This window comes from Cryptomeria japonica, unplaced genomic scaffold (assembly GCF_030272615.1).
Source record: "Cryptomeria japonica unplaced genomic scaffold, Sugi_1.0 HiC_scaffold_994, whole genome shotgun sequence".
NCBI lineage: Eukaryota > Viridiplantae > Streptophyta > Pinopsida > Cupressales > Cupressaceae > Cryptomeria > Cryptomeria japonica.
This window is the reverse complement of record NW_026729668.1, coordinates 5,875-28,154: the sequence shown is the minus strand read 5'-3', so window position 1 is coordinate 28,154 and position 22,280 is coordinate 5,875. Positions and strand designations below refer to the sequence as shown.

At 49.2% G+C, this 22,280-nt stretch overlaps 1 non-coding gene across 1 annotated transcript; it reads right to left on the bottom strand.

Annotated features, from left to right (window-relative positions):
- Nucleotides 1-1,309: 1,309 nt before the first annotated feature.
- Nucleotides 1,310-1,383, bottom strand: TRNAM-CAU (transfer RNA methionine (anticodon CAU)). Its single transcript has one exon. It is a non-coding gene; the product is annotated as a tRNA-Met (tRNA).
- Between the last annotated feature and the right edge of the window lie 20,897 nt (nucleotides 1,384-22,280).

The window sequence follows — 22,280 nt, the reverse complement described above, 5'->3', positions numbered from 1 at the left end:
AATTTGGTCCTAGCTATGCTCCTTCCCCTGCTACTGATGCTTCCACTCGGTCAAATGCATCCGCTGAATAAACTGAGAAACCACTGCCCATAAAATGTCGAAGGGGCTGCTGGATCTACTGCTGGTGGGTAGGGATGTGCAAATTATCGGAAAAAGCTATGAAAGCCACCCACGCATATTCTTATAGGGTTGCCCCACTATCACTTAACGCATTAACCCACATAAGGGAGCTTCGTATCTATGGTACCAAAAATGATAAGATGGGGGCACAATCATCTGAATTCCAAGCTGACGGACGCTTGAACTTAATGAGATCCACTGGTCTGCCCAAAGCTCTTACTCCACGCGGTATTAAGGCCTAGGATATAAGCCAACTCAGCTAAATGATGAGATGGACCTATGCTTGTGATTAGCAAACCAATAAGTAGTGATAAATGCTCGAAGTAATAAAAATGATAAACTCTAGAATAGAAGGAGCCCTACCCATCTTTTCGTACGATTGTGGCATGTCTTTCGTACCGGTTCCAGCCAAGAGAAAATGCCCTACTATCTAAAGGGGGGGGCGGTTACCCAAAATGTCTGGGTTGTCCAGCCGAATGAATGGCCAGCCTACAGGAAAGAATGCCTCCACCGGCTAACTCTTATCGAGAAGGTTCGGCCGGACCGTCCCTTCCTTGTTCGGCTATCTGGGGTTCGGCCTTCCTTGTTCGGCCGGACCCCAGCTCTTCATCCGAGCACTAGCATATCTAAGTGGTGGGCCGGTTCGGTGGGCTGTCCAACTAGAAACGTCGAAGTTGCCGCCCTCCTTCCCTCCTTACCCCTGCGCCCCGCCCTTGAGTCCCGGGGGTGACTACCTGTAATCACCGGGGGTGGGGGAGGAATAATCCATTATAGGGGTGGGGATAAAAGGGTGGGGATAAAATAGAGCCCTACCCTCCTATAGCTACCCTACCTCACCTCCTACCTAATTTGAAAAGCAGTTTTCACTAACGGGGGTGACTAGTGGGGGGGGGGACCAGAATTCCCAACGTCTCGCCCCACCTTAGAATAGTAGGGGCCCATAGAATAGTAGGGGCTTACCACCGCTTCATCAGAATTAATGGCTTAGGATTAATGCCACTTGCTAGAGTAAGGGAAAGCAGGCGTACATTAATTCAGTGCATTCATAGGAAGAGAAATGGCGGTTACGGGGTGAGTAAGATAGCCAGCACGCCAGCCCTCCATATATTGTTGTTAGCCAGCTTAGATGAATACCAGCTTTATTCGGAGCTGACGATCGACTCGTTCTTCATATCTCACCCCGGGGGAATGGGCTTAGTAGGGCTCGAACCTACAATATCACCGTTATGAGCGGTACGTTTCAACCGATTAAACTATAAGCCCCATTCTCTCGATTCAACTAGAAGCCCCATGCACCTACCATTCTCCCCCACCCCCCCTACAATTCTTTATGGCCCTACAATTCTATGGGGGCCTGCTAGAGTAAGCTACAATACAATCACCCCGGCCCGAACCACAGCCACTTTTATCTCTGGGCATTGGGATGGGAGCAATTGAACCCCCACAATAACGTCAGGCATCGGGGGTGGGAGGCCCCTACAATAATTCGGCTGGGATTGGTAGCGATGATTTCTCTTCTCGATTCTATACGTAACATGCCCGGCTGCAACCTCCCAATCTCCCGGTTCTAATCTACCTCTTTCTTAATAACGGGGGGGCCGGCTGTTGTTATTGGGCGGGCTATTCTACCCCTACTATTCGCCAGCAGATTCTATACTACACATGCGGGATGTTGCCCCTACTATTCTATGGGAGGGTGGGGGGAGATCGATCGAATTCTTCCTTTATCCTAGACTTGATCATCGATCTCGAACGGGGAACCCTATAGTTCCCACCCACCCGGATAGCCGTAGGGGACCACCCACAACAACTTAGGCATCTACCTCCACCCCATTAGAATAGTAGGGCTCAAACCGGAACCCGGCCCTGGCGTCTCCTCCTCCCACCCACCCGAATAGAGTTGGGTGGGAGGGACTCTAGTGGCGGGGGCTCGTGTGTGGGGTTGGGTGGGGGGCTGATTCTATACGTAACATGCCTATAATGTTGTGCCCCTACAATTCTATGGTAGCGTGAGGGTAGATGCCATTTGTGGGAGGCGGGAGGGTTGGGAATTCTAGTAGTCGGTAGAAACGTTGTTGGGTGGGTGGCCCTCTATTCTATTGTTACATTGCCCTACTATTTTCAAGGGGGCATGTTACGTATAGAATCTAAGTACCGGCAACTATAGTCCCACCCTTCTCGCCGGAACTCTAGTTTCCCGGAACTCTTGCTTCCCCCCTACTATCTAAAGGGCTGGCAGGTTGATTAATGGCAGTGGGAGTTTCCGCTATAGGGTCTAGTCATAGATTCCAGAGTCTATACGTCACATGCAACTAAAGTTCGAAAGCATTGTTTCTCCATTTCTGTCCGATAGTTTCATGTCCAATTTTGAGCAATTGATTCGACATCTTTTTCGTCTAGAATAGTAGGGCCTTTCTATTGGCCTATGTTTCAAGAAACGCGAAGGGAAGGTAGGGAGGGGCAGATTCTATACGTAACATGCTATAGTTCCCTCCCACCCGCCGGCAAGAAACAATAGGCCGGTTGCCGGATCAGGAGCTGGCTGATTGAACCGATAGAAACTTTGGTTGGATCGATCCCCGGGTACTAAAATGAAACGGGCCCCTCAAATTCTATAGGCTGCATCCCTACTATTCTATGGGGGGTCGCTTCACCAGTCTACGGAGCCAGACTTTTGATCAACCCCCCCCTTCAGATTATTGTAGGGTTCCGCTCGGGGAATTGATATGGGTCGCTGAACCAGTCATATTCGCGATCAAAATTCTCAATGGAGAGATGCAAAGCTAAAGCCCTATAGTTCCCACCCACCCGGGTCGGTTTGCCAGTCATATGACCCAGACTTTTGAGAAATGGAGAGATGGTTTATTAGGGAAATATCGTTTGGTCGCTGAACCAGTCATATGTAGCGATCAAAATGAATAATAGTAGGCCCCAGGTTGATTAATGAAACTATTGCTTCCCACCCTGCATTTCTAGTCGATTCCAGAGTCTATACGTCACATGCGTCACTCTAGCAGGCTGCTCGCATGGCAGGCGATAAAAAATCGTAGGGGTGGGTGGAATAATAGAATAGTAGGGCAAATAGTAGGGCTAAAAAGGGCATGTTACGTATAGAATCGAGTGCGGCAGGGGGTGGGAGGAGAGATTCTAGTGGAGGTAGATGAATTGTAGGTTCAGTCGGTTCAATGCCTACTGTATCGGAATGCATCGGATGGATGCCCGGGCATTGGGAGGGAAGGACGCTTCCAAAGGCGAAAGGCCATGGGGAGATACCGTCCGTGATCCATGGATCTCCGATCGGGAAACCGTGTCCCACTCCCTACCTCTATAGTGGGGGGTGGGGGCGAAGCGACTTAGCGAACTGAAACATCTAAGTAGCTAGAGGAAAGGAAATCAACCGAGACCCCGTCCCACTTGATTTCCAATGGTGTGTCATCGTTGTTGGTTTCCGCCTCCTTATCGTCCTCCGAATCTCCGTTGATAAGCTTATAATCGTAGTTGCCGCCTTTCCTTTTAGTCCACTTAGATGGCGCCCGCTAAGATGAGCTCTATAAGGCAGTAACAGAATCAATCTCCTTCGGGCTCCACTATGCCCTCCCGGTTGCACTAATTGCTTCCTCTTTGGTTTGGTGGGTTGGCCCGCGATGAAAGGCGGGGTGGGTTGGTCCGGGTGGGGTGGGTTAGTCCACTAAGCCGCCTAAATTGTCTATCGTTGGACAGAAAAGGGCACTAGGCGAGGCTGTGATGGGTCAAGGTAAACTACTGGATCAAATGGAACTGTAACTAGGGGTTATGGATCTCGATCTCTATCTAGAACTAGAACTGAAAGGGATGCCGTAGCCTTTGCCTTTTGCTATGGATCTCCATCTCGACCTGCCCTAAATAGAATGGTGCGGGGATGCTTCTGGGTAATGCGTTTCCTGTTCTTGGCATTGGATCATAAATTGGTGGATCAGCAGCTATAGGGCAGTCGACGATTCTATACGTAACATGCCCACCCAAAATTCTAGATAGTTGAGGGAGCTCACTAGTCATATAATATTTTCTCTAGCTAGAATAACATTTGCTCATAATTGCACTCATATGAACGAAGCACTCATATGAACGAAGTGAGGATGAGGGTTCCCCTTGCCGAATAGTAGGGAATGAAAACTTCAAGCAAAGGTTCACCCAAAGGACCTTGCTGGAATGCCCTACTAGCCCCCTACAATTCTATGTTCCAATTAATTCAAAAAAGCAAAGGCCCTACTATTCAATTATTATAGCAGGCGTACATTAATGGCAGGGGGCCCACACACGCCCCTACTATTCTATGGTCGAGACCCCCCTACCCCCAGCCGAATTGGGCGGGGAAGGGCTCGAATCTAGCAGGGCCCAGCCGAATTGGGCGGGGGGGGGGTTAATTCGAGGAGTAATTAATGACGCCTGCTAGCCCTTTAGATAGTAGGGGGCTAGCCCTTCGACATAGTAGGGGGGAGGGTATCGATATATCTGCTGCGAAGGGGCCCGGGAAGGGGTGGGTGGGAGGCTATAGTTGATTCCCACCCACCCGGTATAACCCCCCACCCATCCCCACACACGTTCCGGGGATTATAGGCCCCAATCAACTATAGATGCGAAAGTTGCGAATAATGATTGGTTACGCAGGGTGATATCCCTTGTCTGTTGTGCCGTCAATTTGGTTTAGTGAAACCAGGCCACTACTAATGTGGTGTGGGCTCCTTTGCTCGGTTGGTAGCGTCGGTTCGGAGTGCCCAGCAGAGTTGACTCTCCCCTAAGCCCCGCTAGGGACCGAAGGGGGAACTCTAGCTAAGAAGCCTCTGTCCGGAAAACAAGAGTGTTACTTCCCTCGTATGTTAGCAATGATTCATTTTACCTCCCGCCTATTAGTCGAATTCGGGCTCCCTGAACTAATATAGTAGGGTGACTTCGGATTGCTAGCGGCTGGTATAAAAGTTGTTGTTGTTAATGCATCGAAGTCGACGTTCACGCCTGTCAGCACCCCCTAAGGATAGAGGTAGGGCCCCAGGGAACTCCAACTTGTGTGATTTATTGGTTGGGTATCGCCAGTAATGTGATTTGGCTGTGTGATCGGTTCTAAGCCTGCCCGGGAGTTGCCGGTTAGCAGCCTGCCTGTGGGCGACACCATTCCCCGTCGGTCGGATGTCTCCTAGTTGTCAAAGGGGTCGCTCCAGTTCCTTTGGATCGAGAGTCCACAGCATCCCTGCCAGTTCCGGACCCTATTCCAGGTGTGGATTCAGTGCTAGGAGCAGATTCAGCATATTTAGATCGATACTGGCATGGTTTTTAAGGGCTGGGTGTACATTTCCATTAAATACAATAGCATGATGGGTCTGCCTGGGTTATCTATAGATCCCAGTCAGCAGAGCCAATAGAGGTTTAAGAGCCAGTTGATTGAGTTTATCCATAAGCAAAGCTACCCCTTTAGAATAGTAGGGCAGTTCCGGATCGATAGCCCGTTGAAGTAGCAGTTATTGACCCAGAATTCGATGATCCAGTCGCAGTCCCAGCTTTATCAGATCATATTCCGTATACAGGGGTGGGTGGGAGGAGATAGAGCAGATCCAAATCCATACCTTACAGTTTGAAAGGATACAGGTCCACCGGCAATTCCATTAGCAGTATACCTGCGGCATATCCAACAGTAGTTCTATAGTGATGGAATTGGCTAGTGCCGGCAATAGTTGTTAGATGGGTGAACGACTATTCGACATTTTTACACAACGTCGAGCTTGGGGAGATAATAGCTTAGATGCTGATGGTCAAGGTAAATAAATAGTTGCGTGTAGGGCTTCACCGGCATGAGCAGAGCTAGTTCCTTCTCGTCCTAGTCCGAGTTCCAGGCCCATCGCGCGCGGATCGAGACCCATCATTAGCGGCGGGGGCCAAGCCGGAGCCATAACCCATTGATGTTCCAAATCCAGATGCGGAGTCACCCCCGATCCCATATTCCATGGTATAGTCCCAGTTTCAGAGGATCCAGTCATTGACTCTTTCGACTGAGAACTGGAAGCAGAGCCCCTACTATTCTAATGGGGCCAGGGTTGGTTTAGCATATAGCCGGAGGAACTCATCTAGCGGAACGAGCGGCAGAGTTTTTTAAGGGCACCAGTTCTTCCATGGCATGAGTAGTGGTACCCGCAATTATGCATGGTTCTTCCCAGGTGTTACCGTCTCAATCAGATGATGTGCCGAATAGAAATCTGACCGCCCTTCTTTATATAGTTGAATTAACCTTGATCACTATAGCATGGGTAGTCCCAGATCGAGTCCCTTTACCATCATCATCAATGGGAGCATCATAAGCGGAGGTAGCAGAGCTAAAGTACTCGAGGGTGCCTCGATGAACCGGATCATCTCCCATATGCAATCGATCGAGTGGCCCTACTATTCTATTGTGGTCGATCGAAATTGGGACTCTGCAGTTGATCAAGCAAAGGAACGGCGTGGACATAGATGGGAGCAGCGAGGCAGGAGCAGAGGTATCACTCGCATTCCCTACTACCACCTAGCCCAGATATGGATCCAAAGCGCGTAGCATCTCTTCATGTTCAGTGGCCGGCCGGCCCCCCCTCTATATATTGAGGCAATGACATACGATAAAAGCAGGGATAGCACACCATGTGATTAACTGAGCGCGTTAACATCTCTATGTCCGTCCAGGGCAGTGCATAAATAGAAGTGAGCGCGGGTAGCTCTTAGATTAAAAAAAACGGGTTTCTAAGGTGCGCTTGTGGCTAAGGATTGTCACCTTTGCACCATATAGCCCCCCTATCCACTCGTAGCAGGGGGTTTTTTTATAGATGGAAATGGTATGGGTAGCAATGGGAACGGAGATAGCATACGAGTAAGTTCTTATGTTCCAGTATCAGTCGATGGAGTTTACCTAGTTGACTCAGTTCATATGGTTGAAGGAGATCCAGTGTGGGGCAAGGGTGAGGCTCCTGCTCCGGCCAAGGGCCATGCATCAATAGCTCACCCGGACCGATCACTCACACTGTTGGGCGAATCATATACCACTTGTGGAGGTGACGGAGGCGGGCCTCTAGAACTCTATGGCGGGGTACAGGTGGATTCGGAGGGGCCCCTTCTTTTATCTAATTGCAACGGTGTATGGGAACAGGCAATGAATCAGTGGACAAATCATAAGCACCCAGTAAATGGCATCAGCCCGCTAGCCCTTTAGAATAGTAGGGGCTGTTCTTTTATGAAGGACCTGGACCGATTAAGTTCTATCTACCGGGAGCACAGCTGGCGCGCCTACCTCCTCCCACCCACCCCTGGCACCCACCGCGGAAAGCATGGGCAGGGACTTCTCGCAACAGATAGGGCAGCACCCAGCTCGGGATCCCGAACATCCAATAGTAGTAATAAGGCTAGCATACTCGCCTATTCGGGACCCCGCACCGTAGGATACAAGCACAAGGGCTTATGCTGCAGCAGCCATAGAAAGAAGATCTAATGGACCCGGGGCTAGTCATCAATTCTAGCTTCTCCACCGACACCTCGCTAAGTATAGTTGAGGGAGATTTATGGGAAAGATAGCTGAAAAGAACTCTTTTGATCGAGGCTAAAAAGAGTGCCCGCCCTCCGGATCCCCGTGGCCGTTGCTGCATATGGCGAACTACTCAAGCAAGGCGTACGGAATTGATTACAGGCAAGCTGGAGATCGCCCATTCCCATTTCAGCTACACCCCATACTAGCCACGGGGTTCTACCCACGGGAACCCCCTGCTCTTGATCCTGGCCAGAACTCTAACCGACGTTGTCATCTCCCCCCCATCTCCATCTGGCGCCGAAACGGGGTGGTTCGTCTCCTCGTTCTCGGGCTTTGAAACGGATGGGTTCTTCCTAATTGGCTTGCGTACTGGGGCGCTCTCACTGATCACATGTTTGGTTCATGAGGATAATCCCCGGCCAGTATCACGCACCTTCTTCCTTGACAGAATTCCTTTGACCGACCCTAGCGTCGCCTCGTGCAGATGCTGTTCCCTCCATCTATCCAAAGTTGTGATGTGATGTGAAGCGCGCCGTGCCTTGATAGGAGTGGTGGAGCAGTGACTTTGAAAGGCCAATCAGGGATAGGAGGAAGGGCCTCCCACCCACCCCGTGCGGCCCCGTTCCCGGCTCACGCTGCGGTTCGCAGTCCAGAAGGAATAGATTGGCCCCTCAAATATATTATTGGGGATTTGGACCCCCCAGCCGAATAGTAGGGGCCTCCCACCCACCCTACGAATGGGCAGTTATCATCCTTAATGAGATATATTACTTCCAATAGGCAGCAGTGTTATCTCCCAACAAACGCACTCGGCTGGAGAAGTTTGGGTTGGGTGGGAATAAGAAGCTCGCAGTCGGCATTATTGCAGGTCAATCTCGAGAAGTAGCGGGCGGATCCCAGAGCAACCAATCTTTTCAATCACTAATTGAGCCGGGGGCCCCTATCAACTAGTCCATCAATGGCCCAATCCCAGTCATTTCCTACGACCACATTGAACCCCATTGATCTGGGGGAGGAGTGAGGGAGGAATAGGCTTATTCATATATCGAGCGAGAACAGCGGAACTATAGTTGGAAATGAATAGGATGTTTGGGGGTGTAATAAGGAATGAGAAGAGGTTGGCCTCATGTTATTTTATCCAGTTGGAGTGGGGGGGAGTAGGCCCCCGCTTCTTATTCCCACCCAACCCAGATGTCATTCCTTACGAAATGCTGCGTTGGAGGCCCGCTTTCCCCGTCCGGATGTATGGTTCCAATGCAATTAATATCACAATCAACCAAGTCTTGGGCCCCGCCACTTAATTAATCAGCCTGCTAGAGTAAGGATCGGTCGGAGTCGAAAGAATTACGCTCCCTATTGAACCCTTCGGGATCCCCCGTCTCAGACCAGGCACGCTTTGAAGTGGTTATATCCATCTCTCTCCCCCCTCCTCCATGTCCCGCGGAGTTAAAACAACCATTTATATTCTTCCGTTCCCCTCCCGACAAAACCCCTTGTAAAAGGATCCTTCCAATCTCCTCAGTAATACTAGTTGCTGCTACTCGAACCCGGGATGGGGGGGGATGTCGAGTTGTGGGCATCTCTCATAGAAGTCATTGGATCGGCAATAGTACCCTTACCCATGCCTCATCCATCATAAAGGATGGAGCCTGGCCTTGGCCTAAGAGGAGTTCTGATGTTCCCTTCTCCGATTATACAAACCAATCTGCGATCATGCTAATGGCGTGAGTCCCGGTGGGTAATGCCCTACTGGGTATCACAGCAGCCCCCTACTCACAGCCTTCTAAATGTTCATTTGTGGGGGAAGCTGCAGTAACTCCGGCACGGTCAGGGTGCATCTGAATGAATGCCATTGGAACAATTCTTCCTTGTTTGGCCCTCCGCATCCCCGTGCCCGACCCGTCCGTCTTTATGTTCGTCTATCATTGGTGCTCGTCTCTCCGGTTGTCTATCATCTGTGCGTTATAGCCCATCACTCTAGCATTCCCTCGACAGAGACTGACAGCGAGGAGACAGGTAGACTAGACAAATAGCTTAGCCAAGGCATATCTACTTCTGCTTACGATACCGCCTATGCCTTAGCGGGGTTTCAATTTGGAGGGGATGCTATTGACTATGGATGGAACTGGCAAGGGATGCTACGGACAATGGAACCTTAGAAGGGATGCTGCTCTTGGCTCTGCCTCTCCTCTGGCTGCTTACTCGCCACCCACCCGGCCCCCCCCACCCCCCCCATTATAGCTGAATAGTAGGGCCATAGAATTGTAGGGGCCCGGCTGCTAATATAGTTCTCAAATTCCCACCCACCCGCCTATCTTCATTGTGCACCGAGGAGAAGTGGGCGAACGAAATAACAGACAGATTCACCCCGCCCCACTCCCACTAGATGCGGTAGGAGGTAGGCCCGGGCCCCGATCATCTAGCGCCGATCATCTAGCGCCCCCTAACATCTAGGTCTTCACCGATCGGCGCATCAAGATCCAATCAACAAGTTCCCCGGTCATCCCCCCCTTAACTACTATTCCCTTTTGACTACCACCCCGGCCCCCCACTGAGCTTACCGTTAGGTAAGTGAGGTGGGGATCTCTTCAATCTGAAATCGCACGGGCCATCGGTTCATCGAGCGCCTAAAGATATATTGAAGGGGGGCATCTCACTATCCATTATTCTCCAACCGCCCCCGGCTTCATCGGCACCATTAGTCTATTGACCCGGGGACCTTTAGTAGGTTGGTTCAAGAGTTTGGGGGGTTCAAGAGTCGGGGTTCACACATAATGGAGAAAGTTGGTTAAAGATTATCCACAGCTATTCCCCAAGCACAATGGAGCGAGCGGAGCAGTCTATCTTCAATTCCCAGCTATCCGGTTCAGGGCATTTCTATTCGACCGCCCTTATGGCATTAGCCTGCTAGAATAACCGAGGATGAGAGGGCCGATGGAGATACGGCTGCCCCGACCAAGACCAATAGAGATGTTCCCCTACGACCAATAGAGTAAAGGAACATAAATAAAGATGGGCCCTTATGATGAACGGCGACATCCAGTTATGAACCAATGAATGCGGCCTATACCTCCCACCCACCCAACGTAGGAAAGATGCGGGCTCATGCCAACACCCCCAACGTCAGATTTCTTGGGGGTATAGAATTGGAGGAAGGTAGGCCCCCTACTATTCTAAAAGAATCAGCTCGCTAGTAGAACCCCCCACCCCGAGGACAGTTGTTGGGCGAACCCCCGGGAGGAGATAGTTGAAGGCCCCTTCCTTGCCAATATTGCCGGAGGTGAACTATAGTTTAGTTGCGGATCAGCCTATAGTTCCCACCCACCCAGATTCTTTATCGATTGATACATCGATGGGCCACCTCACCTAGTCTAGTTAGTGGAGTGAATCGGTTCTAATGATTGATGGGCTCGACCACCGGATGGAAAGCCCCTACTATGGGGGTGCCCGGGCGCAGGAAATGAATCGTTGGAAAGGAATGAAGAATCTCATTCCCAATAAGCCATCCCCCCACTATAGAGAGTTAGGGCCAATGAGCCCTCTGTGAGATCCCCCATTCAAAATTCCCGCTGTTGGATCAGATCCCTCCTTCCCTTCTGCCCTATAGATGCCATGCCCTACTATCTATAGGCGCCCCAGCCCCCCACCATTATAGAGTAGGGAGAGTAGGGCTACCGGGTGGGGGGGAATTCTATAGAGGGGGGGGTGGGGGGAAGGCGGTTCTCTTCTATTCTATACGTGATACAACCAGCCCCCCACCTCTCTATAATAGCGAGAAAGGGGCGAGTTACTCTAGCAGGCTAATGAATTAGAGGTAGATTATGGTGTTGGCATGTTACGTATAGAATCGAGCCCTATTATTCTTAGGCTAGTCCCACCCCCCCCTACTATGTCGAAGGGCCGGGTTAGGAAGGGGAGAGGGGCAGGTCACTAAGCAAGTCAGATAAGCAAGACCCCTATTATAAAGTAACTCTCAACTTCTTATCCCTCCCACCCGATAGTTGACCGCATCTCGATTCTATACTACACATGCCCACCCCCCTCCAATTAGAGTTACTGTTCAAGCGACCCCCCATAGAATTGTAGGCAGCCGAATAGTAGGGGCCCCATAGAGGTCGATGTGAGGAGGCGGATGTGCGGCGTTTCTCGGATGGTTATTATGGTAGTATGGTATATATTTATCTATCCATACCGGTATATATCTATACCAAATATCCACACGTATCTATTCATACCGGATTTCCTATGCTCTACTTCCAGGGCCAGGGATCTAGCAGCTTAGAGTCATATGCTCTACTTCCAGGGGAAATAATAGACTCTACTTCCGATTTCCTATGTTCTACTTCGGATTTATCATATGCTCTACTGAAGAGGGATTATATAGTTGGCGAGATGTATAAGTGCTGATAGTTGGTGAGATCTCTACTTCCAGGCCAGGGAGGCCTTTACGAGGAACGACTTGATTCAACTTTCCCCGTGACTTGTGTACCGACGAAAGGGCGTACCCCACCCTGCCTGCATGCAGCGCCGGATCCGACCCCCTCCCTCCATGGAATATGGATGGAATTCAATCTCGGGCGGACTACGTACGATAGTAGTGGAGCATCCTGATCGCAGGCAAGCAACAGGAAGGAATTAATATTGTGACCGGGTAAACTACCGATACACGAATCAGCCCACGGCTTATATCTATCCATCTATCTATCTATCTATCTATATTATAAGGAGGGCCCCCTCAGCGTAACCACCTATACTATCGTAAGTAGTACGCCACCACCCATACCGAGCCAGGGCGGGAAGGCTTCTCACCCTTCCGCATCACACACCACTACGGCTAGCGCTACTACCACTACGACGGCAAGACAGGCATAGCATTAGATTATAGGGGGCCTGCCCTATACATTACGTTGCACGGAATACGATTGCCACTACTATACCCAAGGGTTAGAAGTGCTATCCGGGTGAGCCTCCTCTAGAATTCTTCTTCGGGCGGGAAGCGGGGCTAATTAAAGCAGCTATTTTGCACTTACTTTTAAAAACCTTCTCTTCTCTACTGGGGATAGGTTATTATTGAAAAGGAATACAGGTTCTAAGTCTTCTCTTGCAGAAAGCAGACTCGGCATATATTATGCCCCTTCCATTGAAAGTCGATCAGAGAAAGTGTTCCAGGTGATTGCCAAAAGTTTGAGAAAGGGAGGTAGTCCAATTATAGAGTTAAGTAACGAGCATAAAGGTAGAGCACGGCTAAAACCACTTCTTCCCCACGGCGCATTGAAAGGTTCGGAGTTTACCTCTCTCTATGTTGGTCGAATCGATTATGTCTTTATGGCCCCTAAAGCAATAGTAAGGCGATCAGCTTTTTCCAGATCTCAACAGAAAATGCCCTCTCTATATAGAGAACTCCCAATAGGTGTATGTCGTGAAAGCACTAACCTGTCGAAATGTTATTTTCCCCTATCAATTGATAGATCTCGACCGGCACATTTCTAGGCGGCTATTTCATACCTTAATGGTCTCGTAAACGCTCTCACTCTAAAGAGAAACTTTTTATAGATCTCGGCTAAACCAAAATCCGAGGTCTCGGCTCTCACCCCTGTCGGGCGATCTTCAGATATCTTCCGGTTGTAGTTGATTGAGCAATCAAATGGTACTTATAAATGTGCCCAGAAAGAAATCCATCCATGTTTCGTATCTAATCATGCTAGACACAAGAGCTTGTAGTTTGCAGGTTATTGCCAGTGCTCGGGGAATTCCACCTGTTATTCCGGGCTTTCTTTACTATAGTGTAGAACGCCGGTGTGGGTTCAGAATTTTGATAGAATACAAGGGTGAAATCTGTAATATGCAAAAGTATGGAATGGAAGGCAACGTCCGAGGGTCCATGCAGCTCAGATCATCTCGTTGGTTCGGGAAGCGAAAACAGAAGAAGGGAACAAACTGCTCTACCCAGGGGACTCGGGAAAAAAAAGTGAGGTAGAACTCCGTTCGGAGAAGGATGAGGGTAAAACCAGGTCTCTCATCCATCGATATTCTGGCATCACCCAGCAGTAGACGGGATATTCCAGCAAGTCAACCCCTAAGGAATGTAGGTATAGGAACGGGTGCAGTGAGCGCTGGAGCGAACAACTAATCTTTAGGGAGAGGAAGTGCCATGAGCGCAACCGCAGCGAACGTTGTTGTTTCGCAGGGAATTACTTGAAATGTAGGCCTCCATTTTCGAATGTTAGTGCGGAACTAACTTCACTTCATGGCCAAACTCGGGGAGAATAGCTATCCATCTTATCCAATTCAAAAAAAACTCCTTCGACCAAAGGGGCGTTCTTCCCCAACCTCCCCCTATCAGTGCCTAAAGGCCCTATCCCTATTGGTTTGCCTAAATGAATTCCCTTTAAAGGTATTGGGGTGGGGATATTAATATAGGTCGAGTCTTTTTTTTGTTTCATTCCCGCTCGCACACGAGTGCTTAAACGTTTAAGCCCTCTCGGCCGAGCGCTCTCTCTATCTTAAGCGAGCCCTCTTCCTTTCTATCGCTCTCCTACTCATGAAGGTGCTGCTCTCGACCTCCTTTCCCGTTTAGATGTGCTCCAAGTCCGTATAGATAGCTGTTGAGCATGATCCAACCACACCGGCGTATCATCTCACTGGAGCTAGGGTCCACCGTGCCTACCGGAAATAATCGTATGGTGCGATCACGGAGAATGAACCTCTCTAGTTCAGTTCGTGCGGGTGCAGGCCTACTGTATCGGAAGGAATCATATGGTGAAAAGCCCCCAGAGAATGAGCGGTTCAGCATTCTTCTTCGTTGCGTTTCATCCCCTATCACGGTTGAACCTTGCCTACTGTATCGGAAAGAATCATACATAATATTTGTCCACTAATTGATCCGGCCTTGCTGCGGAGAGAGGACACTCGACACCATACTGAATCCTTTGGGGTCGAGGGAACGACCGATCGAAGCCTGGAGTGAAGGCTATTATGCTTCCCCTCGGGCTTGTGGATAAAAGTATTCTTCCAATAGGCGCTGCTTGTTCACCAAGGGTCTGTTGCTAATACTCCTGCTGTGAGTGAGTGCTAATCTAATACTTCCTTTCTCGAATGAGGTGAAATCGAATAGTAGGGGCCTCCCACAACTAGAAAGTTCTCCGTGATCCCCCTACCATTCTAGCCTAGCAACAATAATAGAATAGTAGGGGCCGTGATAGCCTGAACGATAGTAGGGTAGGGGGGCATGTTACGTATAGAATCTAGCGGCGAATTGCCATAAACAAGCGCGCCCCGCCGCCACCCTCGACAGACCTTTTTAGTGTTCTGTCTACGCGCACTTCATTTACTGGTTTAATTAAAACAACCATTTATAGCTTGGCATGTCTACGTTCGAAAGTGTTCCGTCCTACTATTACTACATTGTTGAGTTTTTTGAAACCATTTGTCAAGGCTTCAGTCTATAGAATACGAGTTTTGAGACACTACGTCATTATATAGAACACGAGTTTGGAGACACTAAGCAGGCTAAGCATTAGGACCAATTGGTAGGAAATTGATTGCCCCTTTCCGCCCGATTTTCCTTCCTTCGTTGATATCGTAGGAGGTACCTTTTAAAGAGACGGTCAATCGCAGATAAAGGGGGGAATGGTCTTTTGAAGCCGAAGACCATACTCTAGCAGGTTAATTAATGAAGGTTTACTGGGAGGGAATAGTTATTGTGGGTGGTCGAATAGCCCTAGAGTTCCCACCCACCCGGATGATAGTTTTCTGGCATGTTACGTATAGAATCGAGAACTCTAGCAGGCTGATTAATTAGGGGTGGGGCTTAATTAATTAGCCTGCTAGAATAAGGAGGAGATAGTTGTTTAATCACCTTGCATTCTACCTTTTACTCCATCCATCGCAGCGGGACACACCTCTTTTATTGCTTTTCTAGTGAGCCAGATCGGGTATTGCCTCCACTGCACCTAAACACTAGCATTGGAACACCTCTCTTGGATACATATATGAATATAGGGACATGGGTGCTAGCCGAGGAAGGAACCTGGAACTAGGCGAGGTAGTAGTCCCGCCTCTGCTGCCTTCGCAACTAATAGGCGGCTACCTCCGCTTCTGTTGTTGGTGGATTAACAACCGAATCAATCCGATCAACTGCTCCTGCCACTGGTGGATCAACGGGCTCTGCTGGTACTTGAATTGACTCGGATGCCAACTTGGATGCTTTTTTATTGAACTCGGTCAACCGGGCTGCGGGCGCTCGCTATGAATCTATAACTGAATCTGAATCAACTCGATGCTTTGGGCGGCCTTCCTCTTCCTCGTTGGGCTGATTCAACTGGCTCTGCCTCTATTGTTTCTGCATCATCCCTAGAAGCAATAGCCTGTGTCGGAACGGGGAGGGATCCTGGGCGGAATGGTGCTGGTTATAGGTCAATAACTAGCTATCAAATTGGCGGCAGGGATGTTAGGCGAGATAGTAACAAAGGGGTAAACTCGGTCAATAGGCTCCGGGACCGGAGGATCTTAAACAACCCAGGCTACTAGCTCTGCAAGTTTTACTGTGGGATCAACTTATATGAGCTCTGAGACTGAAACAGAGCGAAGGGAAGCGGGATTTTGAATCATAGACTCTTCAACTCCTGCCTTTGACGAAGGTGTCGAAGAAGCTCTAGTTCCCGAGACGGCACACTATAGTTCTACACGAATGGGATCTGGGACTGGCACTAATGATGTTGGGGTAAACAACTGGATAAATTGGAACTATATCAACTGGGATCAATTGATCTGGAACAGGAAGGGATGTCACGGACTATGTTTCTCAATATCGATCCGGATCTGAGTCACCTGTGCCTGCCTCTGTGCATGGAACCAGGCGAAGGTGACGCTGGTGCCTTCATCTTTGTTTATGGTGCCTACACCCTAGCTTCCTTTATTGCCTTTGCCTATTGGTATAGATGTACATCCCTTAACCTAAATGCTAGGGCTAAATTCCTTAACTATATGATGCACCTATCATAGGCATGTACCCCGATAAAGAGCCAAGATCGATTGGTTTGGGATGTGCCCGGTTGGTTGGGTTGGATCTTTCGCCTGTAATTGATCTTTCAAGAGGCACACCGGTTGATGCGGATCTCATTATTATGAGATAATACACCCTTCATAGGACCTTATTAAGCTTACCAGTTTAGATTGACTAGGCTTACTGCCTATTGGGCCTATTGGTCTTCGGGCGTAATTTCCGGTTTGCCGGGCCGGCCCCCACTATTCTATGGCATAGGGAGATAGTTTTTTCTCGATTGATTAGGGTTAGGTGGTGAATCAACTATAGTTGCTCTGGATCCGGATCAAATGCAACCACTTGGTGAACTGGCATGGGATCCCCCTGGCATGAGATCTCCAATGAATGGGACTGGAAATGGATGAGGCTATGGCTATCAAAATGCCCTACTAACAGTTGTTGATGCCGCCCGCTTCAAATGATACCTCCGCTGTTGCTTTTACTCAGTCATCATATGCTGGTGGACTCTTTAATTGGTTCAGATGCCGGCTTAGGTAAGCCCCGGGTGAACCCGAGCCTCTCCCCTTTCCCACGAGCCCGGGGCGAAGCCTTACCCTTGAGTAACTCTAGTTGCCCCAGCTCAGTATGACAACTATTTTCGTCTCAGCCTTCAGGATGATCATCTCAGCCACTGATCTATCAGCCCCCGATCGAATAGTTAGTTATGCTCTAGGAAGGACCGGAGGAACTAAACGTAAGTTGAGTTTCCCCGGATCGAATTGTTAGTTACGCTAGAAGAGGCCCGAGATAGAGGCATCTCATTATGATTAGCTTTGATTAGACATCTCTGGTCTCCGGCATCTAGCTCTGGGAGAGGGGTAGTGCAACGAAGGGCCTAGATACGGGGGCCTCGGGCTCCACCGGTGGTGCTTTTGTGCTGACACCCGAGTGCGATCTCGGAGGACACTCGTATTATCCAAATACTGCAACACATACGTAGAACCCCGAAGCACCCCAATTAACCTACCCCTGAACAACCGGAGGAATCCAGCCTTAGGACGGAGGAAGCCCTGGAACGGATGCGCCTATGTACCACACGAGCCCCTCGGGTTTAAACTGGCTCCTCGCAGCGCAGGGGTATACTCCATATGCGATAAAAGGTCCTTGGACGGCTTCCTGCCCATAGTGGTGCCGAGTATCGTTAGTTGAGGCGGGCTTTGCTAGTCAAATCATAGGGGACCGTTCCTATAGTTGAACCCGTGGCAGTGATGACCGTTTCGATAGCCATACTAGGGGATCAGTGTACGAAGTATGCCAGCATCCGAACTAGTTTCATATCCAATCCCTGTCCCAGACCCAGTTGACCCAAAGATAGGAACATAGGCGGTTGCCGGGCCCTGAAGCGGAGCATGCAGCAGTAGTAAAAGCATAGGCTTCTTTGGCACCAGGAGCTAACTACAGCAGTTGATTCACCAGCAGCACAACTATAGGAAGGAAGGAAGGTTGCAGTTTAATATCGATATCGATACCCAGTAGTTACTGTTTAAACACCCCGCCTCCCCTCTACTATCTATAGTTGACCAATTTACTAAGTTGCATTTTCAGTCGATTAAGTTTACCTGGCATAAGCACTAGCAGTCCGTCCTTTTCCATCTCACAAAGAGCGGGGCATCTTACGGCTACCACCTCACTCCTTTACGTTAGCGGGTGATATCTTGACGCTTTGATCCGGGCGGGATCTTTATGTCCTTCAATCAGCACATGGGGGTCTTGGCGTGGGGCGATTCAATATTGACTATACCAGTAAGCACCCGAGTCCCTGATGCTACGTACCCGACCAAGTGAAAAGAAAAGTGACCCGGAGGTGAGCAAGGCCGCCGAGCCCAAACCCAATCCATGCCCAGTTTTCCTCATCATTCTCAATCTGTCAAGCCGAACTATAGTTTAGTTACCCTCTGCGCCCCAATGGTCCGGCATACCTTGTAATAACCCAATTCAAGAGACGGATAACGCCCCCTCGACATTCTATGGCCGTCTCAACGCTAGCCCCCTCGACATTCTATGGGCCTAAGATCGAGATCCCGCCCAATCCGTCTCTTATCCGTCTCAACGCTAGCCCCCTCGACATTCTATGGGCCGTTTCTCGATCTCCCCCTCGACATTCTATGGCCGTCTCTCGATCTCCCCTCGACATTCTATGGGCCGTCTCAACGAAGCTAAAGATCCGTCTCTTCATACGCTCCCCCTCGACATTCTATGGCCGCAAGAGACATATTCCGCCGGCTGCCCTACAACATAATGTCGAGGGGGGCACCCTGCAGAAGCTTCATCAGAATAATGTTGCCGGTTTCTTCGACATTTAATCTATATTCTATACGTAACATGCCCGGCTGCAACCTCCCAATCTCCCGGTTCGGCATCTACCTCTTTCTTAATCAGCCTGCGGGGGGCGGCTGGTGCTTTTAGGAAGTTCTCTACCATAGTTCCTACCTCAATTCAGACAGACTAGATATCGGGTAAAATGACCACAATGAGCAATTCATATTATGACTGGAAATTTCATTATTAGCTCCTTCTGCAACTATAGCCTTACATTTACAATAAAACCCAAGCTCATAAGCCCGCCCATTAGCCCTCCAGTATACCACTCTATAATACCCTTCCTTAGCAAGCCCTTAGGATAGGAACACATAAGAGAAGCCAGCCCAAAAGTAGCTGTTCAGGAGGTGGCGAAATCCAGAGCTACCTAATAGATTGGCAAGTAAGTCCAATAATTCAGATAGGAAGGCAGGCCCCTAGAACTATACGATCAAACAGCAGTAGAGACATATAAATAGAGGCAGTTGATTCCGAGCCAGCTAAGGTCGCGAATGATCCAGCAGCTTCGGCAGTAGACCCGGCAGTAGATCCGGCAGAAGATCCGGAGACGGTTGCAATTGATCTATAGCCAGTTCCCTAACCTTTTATGCTTGCCGGTGAACACCGGCGTTGGAAGAAAGGGCGTCCAATCAATCATTTCAATCAATCATATCAAGCAAGTGGCTATATATCCCACCCATAGCGACTGTAAAGAGCAAACATAAGCATCGAGGGAGGAGTTTCTCGCACCACCAGCAACCTAAAATTCCAGCAGCACCCGTAGCAGCATCCCTTCCTTCAGGTAGAGATCGAGTGCCATAGTCCGCAGCTCCCCTTCCAATCCGAGAAAGCCCGGCATTGGTGGAGATGAAATCTCCCTTCCATTTTGAGATATTTATGTAGCCAGCACCAGTGACCGTTGCCCCGGTTCCATTTATAGTTCCATTTCGAAAGCCACTAGTTACATTTGATCTTGTTGAAGCAGTCCTATGTCCTAGTGGAAATAAACTAGTTGACCTCACAGAAGCACGAGCAGTTTCACCACCACCTTACCATCTTACCTGTTAGTTTCCATTCGATAAAAATACCCAGTAGCCCCGTTTCGGATCGATATTCAGTTTATAGAGATCGAGACTCAGTAGCCGTTCGTCTCGGTTAAGATTAAGTTCCATAGCCCGTTGAAGAAGCTGTTGATCCCTGCACAGTGAATGATCTAGTTGATTCATCGGTTGAAGAACCACCATTAGCAGCACCCCTGGATCCAGTCGAAAAACCAAAAGCAGGGGCAGCCGCTATAAAGACATGGGAGGTATCAATTTGAGAACCACCAGTATCTTAGCTAGTTCCAGCTTATTTCCCAGCTAGTATACCCGCAGAGACAAAAGCAAAGGCAACAGAAGCATAGGCGGCATTCCAAGCATCCTTTCGCTCGGTTCCGTATCCAGTGCCATCATATATAGTACCAAATACGGGTTACCCCGTAGCGAAGACAAAGCCAGTCGATGAAGCAGCTTTCCTTCGCCCGGTTCCAGTCCCATAACCATAAGCATCAAAGTCAGCAGCATTCCTTTTTTGGGGGTTTATAGATTGCAATTGGCTGCGTTCTCAATCCAGTTTTAGTTTCTCCCGTCCCCAGGCCAGATGCATAAGCAAAGCAAGCACTAGTAGCAGTTCGAGCCCAAGATCCAGAGCCAGTTAGCGCGAACAACTAGTATAGGGTGGTTGACTGAGTTACATATCCAATTGGATAACCGTGGCTCATATATCATCCATTCATTGGTGGAGATCTAATGCCAGACAACGAAATAAACTAGGTAAACCACCTCTCGACTAGCTGCCTTTGGCTTTCCTTCCGTCTTTCCTAATGCCCTTCCCTCCTCTGTATTTTTCCCTGTCTCCGTTTATTGGTTATCAAACTGGAAAAGATACTGGGTTAGATGCCAATGGGGAAGCCGCTACGGGATATGGAAAAATCTGAGTTTATGATAGCTCTCAAAATGAAAAGGATCCTCCCAGGTGAGCTACTACTGACCCCGCTACTTGCTTTTATGTTCCTGGCTTTTTTGCTGAATCAGCCGCTGGTTAAACTAAGGCTGGAACTAATTATGGAAATGGCTGGGATGCAGGTAATGCCCTTGCCTTTCTCTTTTCCACTGCTACTGATGGCTTTGGAACCGGAACTCCAACTAGCTATATAGGAACCAAAGATGGATATTGAACTCGAAGTGATGCTGGCTATCGAGCTGCTCACGCTGATGGTTCCGGACTGTTCGAACTGTATAGCTTGGGTCCGGCCTGATGTAGCGGTTAGTGGCGCGGTGAGGCTTTATTGACCCGGCGGTTCACGCAGTTCGTGCTGCTCGTCCATTCTCGCCCTGGAACCGGACCGGGAGATCATGTAGCTCAGGAAAACTAGGAAACGAAGAAGGCATTAAAGGGAAGGAGAAACCTCACTCTCCTCTAGCCAAGGATCATCCGGAGCATGCCCATAACCATCGCGTTCATCCGGTCAAGCACTTTCCGTATCACATACCAGAGTCCGATCATAGGTGAGGATACTTTCACTCGATCAACAAACTCTGTCTCTGTAGTTTATGTGAATTCTGCCTTTGCCCTTGCCTCTGTGTCCTTTGCTGCGAATGCTGCTGCCTCTACATATGATGCTTTCATTGGGTAGTAGATTGGCGTGGTCCAAGGTCAAATGGGTCCGGTGGATCGACTTAAACCGGAAAAACTGCCACTTAGTCTACTGGCTATGAATCTCCCATCTATAACTGGATGAACAGGCTATGGCACTGGGTAAACTACAATTACTTCTACCTCCCCTGCCGCCTCTCTAGCTGCTATCTATTCTCCTGCCGTGAGTGGGGCCGGATCCCGATCTATGAAACGAACTGGAGAACGAATTCAAACTTGAACTCGAACTGGAAGCTATGCACTTGCCTCTGCTACTTGTTCTTTTTCCCTTGCTTTTTCTGCCTTTGCCTCTTCTGGTTATGGATCAATAGGCTAACTGGCATTATTCACCGGTCCTATCTATGGCTCTACTTTCGCTAATGGGCCGACTGAAACTCCTGCTCCTGGTTCGGATGCTTACTGTGCTTCTGGTCTCAAATCAACAACGGACTATGGTTCAACCTAGACTACTAGCTCTATAATGGGATCTTCAATGAATTGCTATGGTTCTCGATCAATTGGTTCGAGGTAAGCAACTTAAAATGGTTCATCGACTGACATGGATAGATAGAGAAGCGCATAATCGAAGGTCAGTCCTTACCTTCACCTAACGGTTCAGGTCAG